The 13,478-nt window shown below is 39.7% G+C and overlaps 1 protein-coding gene and 1 pseudogene across 3 annotated transcripts in view; both read left to right on the top strand.

The window, feature by feature from the left end:
* Window positions 1–13,478, top strand: part of CDK17 (cyclin dependent kinase 17) — a 120,032-nt gene that overhangs the window by 40,826 nt on the left and 65,728 nt on the right. The window contains exon 1 of one of the 2 annotated variants that reach the window (XM_037733921.1): window positions 4,268–4,286. The exons of the other annotated variant lie outside the window; for it this stretch is intronic. The gene's annotated coding sequence lies outside the window, so the exon portion shown is untranslated. Of the gene's footprint in view, window positions 1–4,267; window positions 4,287–13,478 lie in introns of those variants that run through there. 2 annotated transcript variants of the gene reach the window in all.
* On the top strand, window positions 5,098–7,493 carry LOC108294421 (annotated as a pseudogene). Its single transcript, XR_001821022.2, has one exon. The product of XR_001821022.2 is annotated as a tropomyosin alpha-3 chain-like (transcript).

Raw genomic sequence — 13,478 nt, 5'->3', positions numbered from 1 at the left:
CCAGCCTGGGTAACAAAACTCCGTCCCCCCCCAAAAAAAAAAAAAATAATAATAATAATAATAAATGAAATTATTTAGTCCACTAGTTTGAGATTAACAGACGTGGACTAATCTTTATGCTTTCTCTGGAAAAGGGTTTGCTGAGTAAATAAGGTAAACAAAGCTATCAGAAAAAAAAAAACAGAAGTTTGAAAAACCAAAATATTTGTATGCAATCTAAAAACCAATATAACAGCAATTGGCAACAAAATGTAATCAAAACATACCCTGAGATAATATCCCTTAGCAGTGCCTTAGGTTATTAATATAGGAGAGCTCTTTGACTAAGTTTTAAAAGTCCATGAAAGGACACATGAAGTCATAGTTTAATTTTCGCAGTTTTTCTTTATTCAGTAATGGTGTATTGTGTAATTGATGGCATTTTAGATTTGGTGAAATATGGAATGTTTGAAATGATAAATATTAATAAAAAATCAACTATTACAGAGAAAGACTCAGAACATCTCAGGCAATAAAAATATCAAAATACTAGAAGAAGATTCGGTCTAAAGGGAAAAGCTACTTACGTTTGAAAGTAATGAAATAGCATTAATCTAAAATGTTAGCAATTTAGTCCTTTCATTAATCTACATTAATCTTCTCTTTTGATGATTTTTGAATAAGTGAAAGTTTCAAGTTTTCACATAGATGCCAAATTTGGGCCTTAAGAATTTTTCCATCTAGGTATGCATGGGTGTGGGAAATTTTTTTTTCTCTCAATTCTTAAGGTTTTGATTCTGGTTTGTAAGATCTGTATATTGCCTTTATTATAGAGGACAGAAGGGTCATTCTTTCAAAGTTTGATGTATTAAAATAGATACCCTTATTTTGGTATTATTTATATAATTTCCTCCTAAGTCATGAGAAAACTCAAACAGCCTAGTTTAACTAGATTTTGTAACTCCAAATATTTGTAAAATATTACCTTAAATATTTAAAATGGAGAAATAAAATTATACAGGTATTAAGTTACTTTCCTGCAGCTTCAAACTTACTCATTGAAACTGCATTGTGAGGTAGGAGCTGGGACCCTACAGACCATATTTCTCTTTTGTAACTAGTTTCCTGTTATTTTTTCCCAATAGATATTACCAGTGGGAGATAGGAAAGTAGAAGAGGAGGAGCAAGGGATTTTTCTCCTGTTTACTTCCTTTTCCTGTTCATATCTCCACAGCAACAAAGCTTCACCCTAGTAGGAACAGGAGTGGCAAATGGTTCCAGTTTGCAGTTTTTCCACACTCATAAAACCATCTTCATCACATCCCCTCAGAGATGCCAGCATCAACTAGCTATTTCCTCCCTCTCAAAAATCTGGGTTCCAGCTTTGCAGGGTTTCCCCTCTGAGCTCTTGACACGTAGTTTCTTTGCAGAGGTCTGGATCCCAGTTTCTTAGGATTTCTCCGTCGAGCCTCTGAGTTTTCATATTTCCTACTACTTCCCGTTGTTCCTCTCAGCTGTGGTACTGATAGTTGCTTTTTGCATTTACTGTGATATATATCTGTCCTCCTTTTTGCCTTCTCAGTTCTCCAGTTTTCCTGGTTAGCAACTTTTATTAAATTCCGTGTTAAAATTACAGGTGTTGTTTCTGTCTCTTGACTGAAACCTGCCTATACACTGGTCAAAATACTAGGCCTTTGCCAACCAAAGTCCTGGAGATCACATTGGTAGTTACTGAGCCTCTGCAATGTGCTGGGCTTTTCTCTGTTCCCTGTATCCCGTCAGATGTCTTCTGTGATCCCAGAGCTGCCTGGACATATGTCATTCTCACACTGCATTGTCTGCTTTTCTGTAGTATTTCTCATCTTGAGAACAGTGCTGATGTCTTTTGTCTCACTGTCCTTAGTTCCTAACACAGGATTCCTATAAACTCAGTGAGTCGTGATAAAATTATCTGATGAAGGGAGGGATCTTATTTTGGTAATTTTCAGCATCTGAAATTCTTCGGATAATGAGATGTTTAAACTAGATCTTAACATAGCATCAAAGATTATGTAATACCCTCCAGAAGTCATGTACCTGAGGTTTGATTAGGGATTTCACCATGTTAGCCAGGATGGTCTTGATCTCCTGACCTGGCGATCCCCCCATCTCAGCCTCCCAAAGTGTTGGGATTACAGGTGTGAGCCACCGCACCCGGCCATTACTTTTATATTTTGATTATGCTTCTGCTTGCTTACTTTCTTGCTTTCTCTCTCTCTCTCTGTCTCTCTCTCTCTCTCTCTCTCTCCCTCTCCTTCCCTCCTTCCTCTTTCCTCTCTCTCTCTCCCCCCTTTCTTTTCTTTCTTTCTTCGTCTTGCTCATCACCCAGGCTGGAATGCAGTGGCGTGATCTTAGTTCACTACAGCCTCCACCTCCCTGGTCCAGTTGATTCTCCTGCCTCAGCCTCTCAAGTAGCTGGGATTACAGGCACGCACCACCATGCCTGACTGATTTTTGTATTTTTAGTAGAGATGGGGTTTCACCATGTTGGTCAGGCTGGTCTTGAACTCCTGACCTCGTGATCCGCCCACCTCAGCCTCCCAAAGCGCTGGGGTTACAGGCATGAGCCATCGTGCCCTGACTATTCTTTTTTCCGTAAACATTTTTTTTTTTTTAAAAACAAATTTGCACAAAATTTTGTTAATTGTAATTCTGGACTTACGACAGGAATCTCACTGTTCCCTGCATAATCTGTATATCTGTGTGTGTATGTAGTTGTTACATCAATAAAATAATATCTGTGAACCCAACTTCTTAAATATTGTCAATAACTTAACTTTTTATGTGCTTTTCTCCTTGCCTCTCCCTAATTGGTAACTATTATCATAAACTTTGTTATTTTAACATTTTCTATTAAAATATTATATCTAGTTCACCTAAATAATACAAATACTGTGTTTTTTTATTTTTTTTTAATTAACAATTTTTTTTTTTGGAGACACAGTCTTGCTCTGTTGCCAGATGCCAGGCTAGAGTGCAGTGGCGTGATCTCAGCTCACTGCAATCTCTGCCTCCCGGGTTCAAGCAATTCTCTTGCCTCAGCCTCCTGAGTAGCTGGGACTACAGACGCGTGCCACCACACCCAGCTAATTTTTATATTTTAGTAGAGATGGGGTTTCACTGTGTTGGCCAGGTTGGTCTCATCTCTTGACCTCCTGATCCACCCGTCTTCACCTCCCAAAGTGCTGGGATTACAGGTGTGAGCCTCCGCACCCGGCAAATTTTTAAATTAAAAAAAATTTTTTTTTGAGACGGAGTCTTGCTTTGTTTCCCAGGCTGGAGTGCAGTGGCTTGATCTAGGCCCACCACAGCCTCTCCCTCCCAGGTTCAAGCGATTCTCCTGCCTCAGCCTCCGGAGTAGATGGGATTACAGGTGTGCGCCACCACATCTGGCCAATTTTTGTATTTTTAGTAGAGGTGGTGTTTCACTGTGTTGGTCAGACTGGTCCCGAACTCCTGACCACATGATCCACCCACATCGGCCTCCCAAAGTGTTGGGATTACAGGCGTGAGCCTCTGCACCTGGTCTTGTTTATTTTTATAAAAAAATACTAAATGTAGTCTTCTGGGACTTCTTTTTTTTTTAAAGATCATGTTACTAGTATTCGTCTTTATTGCATGTGGTTATAGTTAATTCATTGTTACTACTGTATAATACTCCATTCTGCAAATTTACCACAATTTGTCCTGTCTGTAATAAACATTTGGGTTGTTTCTAGTATTATGCTATTATAGACATGCTGCTATGACCATTTCTGTCCATATTTTTGGGTAAATGTGTTACAGTTTCTCTTGGATATGTACCCAGGATTAAAATCTCAGGATACCTTTCTGAGGAAGAATTTGAGTTTACTGACCTAATATTACTATTATTTAACTTTTCACCAGATAAAATAAGCTGAATTGCTGTCTCAGAGAAGGTAGAGCATGTACAACCCAAAGGTGTAACCTCTTAGTGCTTGCTTTATTAGTTAAAAAGGTTAGTTTCTAATGACTAAGTAGGGTAATTAGAAGCTCAGAATTATCAGTAGTCTCCTATGACCTTCCTGTAGCTATACTTTGAGAAATACAGTACTTATATGCCAACTCATGAGTAGGAGTGTTCATCACATAACTGAGATGTAAAATGATAATTGCCTTCTCACCTCTTCTGTTTTTTTGTTTGCTTTTTGAGACAGAGTCTCGCTCCATATTCCGGGTTGGAGTGCAGTCATAGCTCACTGCAGCCTCAAACTCCTGGGATCCAGTGATCCTCCTGCCTCAGCCTCATAAGTGGCTAGGACTATAGGCACATGACACCACATGTGGCTATTTTTTTTTTTTTTTTGAGACAGAGTTTGACTCATGTTACCCAGCCTGGAGTGCAATGGCGCGATCTCGGCTCACCACAACCTCCGCCTCCTGGGTTCAGGTCATTCTCCTGCCTCAGCCTCCTGAGTAGCTGGGATTACAGGCACGCACCACCATGCCCAGCTAATTTTTTGTATTTTTAGTAGAGACGGGATTTCACCATGTTGACCAGGATGGTCTCGATCTCTTGACCTCGTGATCCACCCTCCTCAGCCTCCCAAAGTGCTGGGATTACAGGCTTGAGCCACCGCGCCCGGCCCTCGTGTGGCTATTTAAATTTTTTTTTTTTTTTTTTGGTAGAATCGAGGGTCTCACTATGTTGCGTAGACTGGTCCCAATCTCCTGGCCTCAAGATGCTCCTGCCTTAGCCTCCCAAAGTGCTGAAATTATAGCCATGAGCCACTGTGCCTGGCCTGAGCTTCATTTTAATGGTCGTTTTTCCCCTTTTGTATATAACCATTTGTATGTCAAAATGAGGCACTACCTCAAGTGGTTACAATTGCTCTCTTGGTTCTGTTCTGAGTCAGACCATTATCAAAAGCATCAGATGACATTTCTAATAGATGACTTTCTGAATTCTCTGAAACTGAACAGCTGTTTAAAACAAATGCCCTTTCTGTGGGGATTTATCATCTGCAAATCAATTGATTATTCATGATGGAAAGATCTACATTCTGAGTGACATTTAAATCAGATTTTAATTATATTTTGAATTTTAATTTCTTGCCCAGCATGCAATGTATACAAAAATATGTTTACAGAAAATAATGAAAATGTTTCAGTTGAAAAATATTATCTTCTTAAATTCAGAGGGATCTGGGGGATTATTTAACAGATGATGTTGTTGAGAAACAACCTTAATAAACCCATTGCAGCCTCTCAGCTACTGGCTGTTTTTTGTCTAAGTTCTTACTGAATTCAGGAGGTAATGGGTAGGGACATCATTTCATGTAGGGGTTCCAATATAGTGAACTATAATGTCTTGATCTCTACAAGCTTAATAAAGTCAGCCAATTAAATTTGAAGGCGGTGAGAGGAGGCTGCATAGCCGCGCAGAGGAGGCAGGAGCCAGAGCGTGAGCAGTAGCTGGGTGGGTACCATGGCTGGGATCACCATCATCGAGGCGGTGAAATGCAAGATCCAGGTTCTGCAGCAGCAGGCAGATGATGCAGAGGAGCGAGCTGAGTGCCTCCAGCGAGAAGTTGAGGGAGAAAGGCGTGCCTGGGAACAGGCTGAGGCTGAAGTGGCCTCCTTGAATGTAGGATCCAGCTGGTTGAAGAGGAGCTGGACTGTGCTCAGGAGTGCCTGGCCACTGCCCTGCAAAGCTGGAAGAAGCTGAAAAAGCTGCTGATGTGAGAGAGAGAGAGAGAGAGAGGTATGAAGGTTATTGAAAACCGGGCCTTAAAAGATGAAGAGAAGATGGAACTCCAGGAAATCCAACTCAAAGAAGCTAAGCACATTGCAGAAGAGGCAGATAGGAAGTATGAAGAGGTGGTTTGTAAGTTGGTGATCATTGAAGGAGACTTGGAACGCACAGAGGAACGAGCTGAGCTGGCAGAGTCCTGTTGCCGAGAGATGGATGAGCAGATCAGACTGATGGACCAGAACCTGAAGTGTCTGAGTGCTGCTGAAGAAAAGTACCCTCAAAAAGAAGACAAATATGAGGGAAAGATCAAGATTCTTACTGATAAACTCAAGGAGGCAGAGACCCGTGCTGAGTTTGCTGAGAGATCGGTAGCCAAGCTGGAAAAGACAATTGATGACTTGGAAGATAAACTGAAATGCAGCAAAGAGGAGCACCTCTGTATGCAAAGGATGCTGGACCAGACTCTGCTTGACCTGAATGAGATGTAGAATGCCCCAGTCCCACCCTGCTGCTGCTTCTCCCTCTGACCCTGACTCCACCTGAGGCCAGCCTGCCCAAAGCTGACCTTTAACTGAGGGCTGATCTTTAACTGGAAGGCTGCTTTCTCCTTTCGCTGCCCCCTCCTCCCCTGTGTCTTATTCGCCAAACTGTCTCTGCCTCTTCCCGGAGATTCCAGCTGGGCTAGAGGCTGAGCACCTTTGGAAACAACATTTAGGGGAATGTGAGTACAATGCATAATGTCTTTAAAAGCATGTCGTGATACACACATTTTGTAATTACCTTTTTTGTTGTTTTATAGCAACCATTTGTAAAACATTCCAAATAATTCCACAGCCCTGAAGCAGCAAGCTAACCCCTTTCTCACTTTTGGAAGGTGACTTTTCAGCTTAATGCCTATTGCCCTCTCCATAGAGAAGAGGAAACGGTATAGACCTGCCTTCCTGAGAGCCAAACAGAGCCCAGGGAAAGACTCCACTATGGGAAACCTCATTGCTCTGTACAAAGTACCAGCTAAACCAGAAAAGTGATTCCAGGAGGAGTTAGCCAAACAACAACAACAAAAATGTGCTGTTCAAGTTTTCAGCTTTAAGAGCTCTTTGGACAACGTTATTTCTATTTTTTATTTTTTTCATTACAAGTGACCAAATTAAGATGGTAAGATCTCTGAGACCAAATTTTTGTCCCATCTCTACTCCCTCCCAGCTGCTTTACAGAATGGATCATGTGCCCCTTATGTTGAGATGACCACTTAATTGCTTTCCTGCGTCCTTGAAAGAAAGAAAGAAGATTATGTTTTTGCCACTGATTAAGCCATATGAAACCCATCTCATTACCCTTTTCTGGGTTTGAAGCTGCTGTCTCTAAAAGTGCCATCTCATTGTGCTTTGTATCAGTCAGTGCTGGAGAAATCTTGAATAGCTTATGTTCAAAACTTTTAAAATTTTATATTATTTTGAAACTTTCCTTCTTTGGATTTGTGGCACCCTGGCCACCCATCTGGCTGTGACAGCCTCTGCAGTCCGTGGGCTGGCAGTTTGCTGATCTTTTAAAGTTTCCCTACCCGGTCCCCATTTTCTGGTAAGGTTTCTAGGAGGTCTGTTAGGTGTACATCCTGCAGCTTATTGGCTTAAAATGTACTCTCCTTTTATGTGGTCTCTTTGGGCCGATTGGGAGAAAGAGAAGTCAATAGTGTAACTGTTTTGATACTGAATATTGACAAGTGTCTTTTTGAAATAAAGAACCAGTCCCTCCAAAAAAATTTTTTTTTTTTTCTTTTCAAGGCTTAGCACAGTGGCTCATGCCTGTAATCCTAGTACTTTGGGAGGCCCAGGTAGGAGGATTGCTTGGTTTAGGAGTTCAAAACTCCATCTCTACAAAAACAAAAATTGGCTGGGTATGATGGTGCATGCCTGTAGTCCCAGCAACTTGGAGGGCTGAGGCGAAAGGATTGCTTGAGCCTGGGCAGTGGAGGCTTCAGTGAGCCATGATTGTCACTGCACTCCAGCCTGGGTGACAAAGTGAGATCCTGTCTCAAATAAATAAATTTTTTTTTATATGTTGTCATATGGGTCAGTTTTCATGAAATGTTTGCTTTGAGTATGTGTGCTATTATTTGGATGAATTTGTGGCCTTTGAAATAACTATGAAAACATTTAATGTTATTATCCTGGAGTTTCACTCATTTGCAGAATAATGTCATCATTTTGAAAATGATATAACACCTCAAGATTAAGTAATATTATTAACAGAGTTAATATTATATTTATCTTTTTGTCCTCAGTGTCTCCTATATTGCTGGGGATATGATAGGGCCTCTGTGTGAATGTTGAAATGAATGAATAATACTTTTTAACAACTAGGAGAAAAAGCAGTTTGTGTGAGACAGTGATCAGAAGCGTTGCCAGTTAATAGATTGACTTCAGTCAGGGAGACAGAGCCTAAGTCAAAAAAGATGAGTAATTTCTAGTACTATATTAGTATTTGCTGTCATTCATTCATTCATTAACTCATTCAGAAGGCATTGAGTGCCTGTTGAGTGCCAAAATTTGTTCTAAATGCTGTGGATACAATAATGAACTAAATGTATTAATTCTCTGTTGTTAAGGAGACCACATTCTAGTGGAGGGAATCAATAATAGTCCAGTATGGGCCAGGTGCAGTGGCTCACACCTGTACTCCCAGCACTTGGGAGGTTGAGGAGGGAGGATCACAAAGGTCAAGAGATCAAGACCATCCAGATCAACATGGTGAAACCCGTCTCTATTAAAAATACAAAAAAAATTAGGTGGGTGTGGTGGTGTGCGCCTTTAGTCCCAGCTACTCGAGAATCGCTTGAACCTTGGAGGTGGAGGTTTCAGTGAGCAGAGATTGTGCCACTGCACTTCAGCCTGACAGAGCAATACTCTGTCTCAAAAAAACAAAAACAAAAACAACCCAAAACACCAATGTAGAATGTTAGACAACAAAGCTATGGAGAAAAAGCAGTTAAGGGAAATAGAGCGTGACGTGTGACCTGGGTTTAGAGCTGTCACTACAAGGTGACTAGGGAAGTAATATTTGAGTAAAACCTAAAAGGAAGTAAGGAAATGAGCCATTAACATCTTGGGGAAATGCATTTCAAGCAGAGGGAACAGCAAGTGCAAAAGCAGAAACAGCAAAGACTGTGCTGCTAGAGTGGAGTGGGTAGGAGCAGAATGGCAGAAAATGAAGTTAAAAAGGAGATTGGCCGACAGGCCACTTATGAGGGCCTCATAAGCCATTTAAGAGCTTTGGGTTTAACTGTTGAGTAAGTGCCAGTCATTGTAGGGTTTTGAAGAAGAGTGATTATGTTATTTAAGATTTAATATGTTTGCTCTGGCTGCTATATAGAAATATACTATGGGCGGTAGGGCAGGGAGGGCAGAGGTGTTGGAGTGGGAGCAGTAAGACCAATTAGGATGCTCAAGAATTTTTTCTTTTTCTTAAGGGTTGGGGTCTCACTTTGTTTCCCAGGCTGGAGTGCAGTGGCGAGATCACAGCTCACTGCAGCTTCAAACTTCTGGGCTCAACTAATCCTCCTGCCTCAGCCCCCTGAGTAGCTGGAACTACAGACATGTGCCACCCTGCCTGGCTAATTTTTAATTTTTTTTTTTTAAGAGAAGGAGCCTGTGTTGCCCAGGTTGGTCTTGGAACTCTTGGCCTCAAACAGTTCTCCTGCCTCAGCCTCTCAAGTCACTGGTATTATAGATGTGAACCACCATCCCCAGTGGGATGCTCTAAACATTAAATTCTAGGCAAAGAGATGATGAGGCTGGGCTTGGATCAGGATTTTAGCAGTTTGTGTGGTCAGACTCTGGATACGTTTTGAAGGCTTTGGTGTTGCTTTGATTGTGGAATGTGAGAAAAAGACATCTGGAGCAAATGTTAGACGGTGGTTACCATCCATTTACTGCCATAGTGAAGACTGCAAGAGGAGCAGGGTTTGAAGGAGTAGAGATACATGTGCTATTCTCTTCTTCATGCTAGAATTTAATTCTTCAGTAGCTAGCAGGTAAAGAGAATTGCTTCCTAACTCTGGAAATTTGCTACTATGGAAAGAAAATTGAAGTGGGATCCCTAAGGTGAAATTTTAAGACCTGACCCTCTCAATTTTGGCCAGATCATTACACTTTCTTGAGCCTTCTCAGGCTTTGTTTCTTTAATCATAAAATAAATTGCTTGGCCCAGGTTGTCTCTAATGTTTCTTCAGTTGTCAGAATTTGTGTTTCTATCCATTCTGTTTGGAACTGCGTTGATTACTTCTCCCTCATTTACTTGTTAACTGTTAAACATTCCTCAAGTTTCTGACCTTCCCTCTTATTAACACATACCCTTCCTGGTTTCAGTTGGTTTTATAAGTGCAACTCTCAGACTCACATTTTAAACATTGACTTTTTTTCTGAGTTCTAGATTAATTTAAATTTGTTCCAATAGGTTCAATTCTTAATTTACTTTTTTCCCCTAAACTTACTCTTCTTGATTATGGGTCACAATTTTCTGTTTCTTGGTCTCTTAATTTTTTATGTTATGTCAGACACTGTGAAAAAGGAAAGTACAGACTGAAGTATTCTGTCAGGACACTAGTGTTAGGGGCTGAATCAATCTGGTTTGAGTTGGGACCTTTGTGGCAGTTTTAGTTATATTTAGTTTACCACTGATATCAAATGTTGTGAAGGCAGAATAAGGACACTCCCTTTATTAGAGTTTGGGATCTGAGCACCTGTGAGATTCAGGAAATCTCACCATTCTTTATAGCCCACCCCAGCCTTTATAGCCCAGTTTGTTGAACTGTGAAAGATCCCTCTCTGTTTCACGGCCCCAGCTGTTGGCATTTTGAGCAGCTGGGACATGTTTTTTTCCTCTCTTTAGCCCCACTCCTGGCTTCAGGTCCTTTAGACTGGAGAGAGCACTGAACTAATACCTTGCTACCTTCCTTTGGCAGGCATGACCTTGTACTTAGTGAAGGCCCTGAGCCACTTGGACAGGAGTTTCTCTCAGCTCTCCTGCCTTATACCAGCATTCTGTGGTCCCATCACCTCACCCTCCCTTTTTCAGCTTCAGTACTTGGAAGAGATCCTATTGGGAAAGTGCAGATTTGCTTTGTGAATGAGGCTTCTGAGATTTTAATCTGTCTTGTGAGCCCCCATGTGCCCCTTGAAAAGTCTGTTGAAAGTGGACTAGTTTCCCCCTTCTAAAGGAGAAGGTTCACTTCTCCTTTCGCCATGATCTCAGCCCTGTTTTCTTTTCCAGAAAGGGCTTGTTCCTCTAGAATTTAGTTGATTTATTTTCTTTGCATCCTCAACTTTCTGAGTTTAAAAAAACTATGATTTTATAGTTTATCTGGCTTGTTCTTATTGTTAAGCTGGGAGTAACAACAGTCTTTGTGAGCATCTGCGTCATAACCATAAGCAGTAATCCTGATATACTCTGTTGTGTTCAACATAATTGGTATAGGTTGACTATTCATACTGAAATTATTTAGCTGATTATTTCAGTAAAGCTCCACGTAAGTGAAATATTGGCCATATTTAGGCTTATGGAAAACTGATATAAATGCTGGCTAACACAATAGTTAACATTTTTTTTCTTTGTTCTTTATCCAGATTTTACAACCATAAAAATTTTTCATTGTGGTACATGTAACAAAATTTATCATTTTAATTATTTATTTATTTATTTGAATTTCTCTCTTGTTACCCAGGCTGGAGTGCAATGGTGCAGTGTTGGCTTACTGCAACCTCTACCTCCTAGGTTCAAGTGATTCTCCTGCCTGCCTCTTGAGTAGCTGGGATTACAGGCATGTGCCACCATGCCCTGCTAATTTTGTATTTTTAGTAGAGATGGGGTTTGACCATGTTGGTCAGGCTGGTCTTGAACTCCTGACCTCAAGTGATCTGCCCACCTCAGCCTCCCAAAGCTCTGGGATTGTAGACGTGAGCCACCATGCCTGGCCCATTTTAATTTTTTTAAACATAAAGTCCAGTGACGTTAATTAAAATTGAAATTTTATGTAAACATCACAACTATTTCTAGAGCCTTTTCATCTACGTACAATCATACAATATTTATCTTTTTGTTTTTGACTTAGTTCCCTTAGTGTAATGTTCTCAAGGCTCATCTATGTTGCAGCATATGTTAGAACTTCATTTCTTTTTATGGCATTGTATGTGTGTGCCACGTTTTGTTTATTCATCTGTTGATTGGCGGGTTATTTCCACCTTTTGGCTTTTGTGAATAATGCTGCCATTAACATTGGTATACAAGTATCTACTTGAGTTCCTGTTTTCAGTTTTGTTTTCTTTCATATATCCCTAGGAGTAGAATTGCTGTGTCATATGATTATTCTGTGTTTAGTTTTTGAGAAACTACCAGTTTTTCACCATGACTACACCATTTTATGGTTGCATCAGTATTCCAGTTTGTTCACATCCTCACTGACACTTACTGCTTTTTGTTTGATAATAGCCATCCTGCTGGGTATGAAGTGGTATTTCATAGTGGTTTTGGTTTGCATAATGAGTAATGATGTTGAACATATTTTTATCTTCTTATAGGCCATTGACATATCTTTGGTGCAATGGACATTCAGGATCTTTGCCCATTTTTAAATTGGGTGTTTGCTTTTTGTTGTTGAGTTGTAGCAGTTCTTTCTGGATATTAAATTCTTATAAGATATATGATTTGCAAATATTTTATCCCATTCTGTGAGTTGTTTCAAAGTCCAGTATGTCTATTTTTTTGGTCTGTTTTGGTTGTTGCTTATGCTTTTGGTATCATATTTAAGAAATCATTATGAAATCCAACATCAGGAATATTTCTTCTTAGCATTTTATAGTTTTAACTCTTATATTTAGGCCTTTGATCCATTTTGAGTTAACTCTTGTATATAAGATAATGTTCCAGTTTCACCCTTTTGCATGAAAACATCAGTTTTCCCAGCACCATTTGCTGAATAGATTGCCCCTTCCCTATTGAATGGTCTTGACACCTTTGTCAAAAATCAGGTGTCTGTTTGGGTTCTCAGTCCTATTCTGTTGTTCTTTATATCTCTTCTTATGCCAGTACCATAACGTTTTGATTGTTGTAGGTTTTTATCTTTTTATTAAGTTTTGAAGTGAGGAAGCATGAGACCTCCACCTTTTCTTCTAGTTCAAAACTATTCAAGGTTCCTTGGAATTCCGGATACATTTTAGGATATGTTCTTCTTTTTCCTTTATTTATTTATTTATTTTTTAAAATTTGAGGCATGGTCTCACTATCATCCAGGCTGGAGTGCAGTGGCTTAATCATAGCTCTCTGTAAACTGGAACAAATTTTAGACTGTATTCTTTTTCTGCAAAAGAGCACCATTGGCATTTTGATACAGATTGCATTAAATCTGTAGATATTTTGTATAATATTAACATCTTACTAATATTAAGTTTTCCAATGCATGAGTATGGGATATACTTCCATTTATTTAGGCTTCTTTAATTTTATTCAACAATATTTTGTAATTTTCAGCATGTATCAGTGCATTGGTTAAATTTATTCCTAAGTATTTTACTGTTTTTGATGCTATTCCAAATTGATATTTTTAAAAAAAATCCCTTCTATATAGTTCATTGCTAACCTATAGAAATACAACTGATTTTTTCATGGCAGTTTTCTTTCTGCATCTTAAGGAAATGAGTTTATTAGCTCTAACAGGGTTTTATTTGTGGATTCTTTTTTTTTTTTGAGACAG

The sequence above is a fragment of the Cebus imitator genome, unplaced genomic scaffold (genome assembly GCF_001604975.1).
Source record: "Cebus imitator isolate Cc_AM_T3 unplaced genomic scaffold, Cebus_imitator-1.0 Scaffold18, whole genome shotgun sequence".
Classification (NCBI taxonomy): domain Eukaryota; kingdom Metazoa; phylum Chordata; class Mammalia; order Primates; family Cebidae; genus Cebus; species Cebus imitator.
This window is presented reverse-complemented; position numbering and strand designations above follow the sequence as displayed.